This window comes from Gopherus evgoodei, unplaced genomic scaffold, assembly GCF_007399415.2.
Source record: "Gopherus evgoodei ecotype Sinaloan lineage unplaced genomic scaffold, rGopEvg1_v1.p scaffold_249_arrow_ctg1, whole genome shotgun sequence".
Classification (NCBI taxonomy): Eukaryota; Metazoa; Chordata; order Testudines; family Testudinidae; genus Gopherus; species Gopherus evgoodei.
Genome location: NW_022059912.1, coordinates 22968 through 24194, shown reverse-complemented (window position 1 = coordinate 24194; position 1227 = coordinate 22968).

The window sequence follows — 1227 nt, the reverse complement described above, 5'->3', positions numbered from 1 at the left end:
ATGGGACCAAGTCTGCTCCACCCCACACCTGTGTAAGGCTCTGGGAGGGAGTTTGGGTGTGGGAGGGAGAGGGGTTGGGCTCTAGGAAAGACTTTGGGTGCAGGGTCTGGGCTCAGTCAGAGGGTTGGGGTGCAGGAGTGGGTGTGGTGGGCAGGTTCTTGGAGGAAGTTTGGGTGCGGATATGGGGTTTGAGTTGGAGCAGGGTGTTAGGGGTGCAGGAGAGGGTGAGTGATGCAGCATTTACCTCGGGCATTTCCCAAAAGCAACCCGCACCCCTCTCTGGAAGCAGCCTCTAAGCAGGAGGGCTGGGACTGTCTCTGTGCACCGCTGCCAGCAGACTCCACCCCACAGCTCCCATTGCCACAGTAGGCAGAGTTGGCACTCGGGGAGACCCCCCCACACCCCAGGGGCTGCAGTGACGTGCCAGCTGCTTCCGAGGGTGGCGTGCCACACGGAGCGAGGGCGAGCAGGAAACTGCCTTAGCCCCCTTGTGCTGGTGGTGGTGGTGGCAGGGATCTCTGGGCCCTTTTAAATTGCCCATAGGCGGCAGGCAGGACCAGAGGGGACACTCCCAAGGCCAAACATTGCTTTGCACAATGATCAATCTTGGAAGAGGACAGAAATGAAATGGCAGCAGAACCTAAGGAATGAAAAGCCTCCGGATTCTTGTGTGTGCACTGACTCCGAACAGAAACTGTAATTTGACTCGCTTTGTGTCTGCGGCCGGTAAAATATCAAGGCAAAATCATTCCAGTGATTGTGACACTGGGTTTGAGGAGGCTTTTGTGTTATTAAAATGTAACTAGCATGTTAGGTCCTGTCTTGTTCATGGATGGGAAGATGTTCTTTTTCAGGGATCTCAGACCAGAACTGGGGCACAACACCCGGTTTGTTTAGGCCACAAAAATGGAGGCAGGAACCTCATCTCTCCTGCTGGCAAAGAACCCCAGGTACCTAAAAGACAGGGACTCACATCCCTGAATGGGCTTTAAAAAAGTTAGGCCCAGACCATTTCTTGTTTCCGCAGACTAGTCACTTTAGCAAACTTTAGAATTCCTTGGTGCTAAACACTGTGAAACTCCCCTTTCTCCTTCACACATGGCTTTAACGCCCCTTATCTCACTCAGGCTCACAACTGCCCAGAGTTTGAGAACTGTCCCTGTTCCCATTGGACAGATGGAGAGGAGCCTGAGGTCCAGAGAAGGGAAGTGACCTACCCAAGGGCAT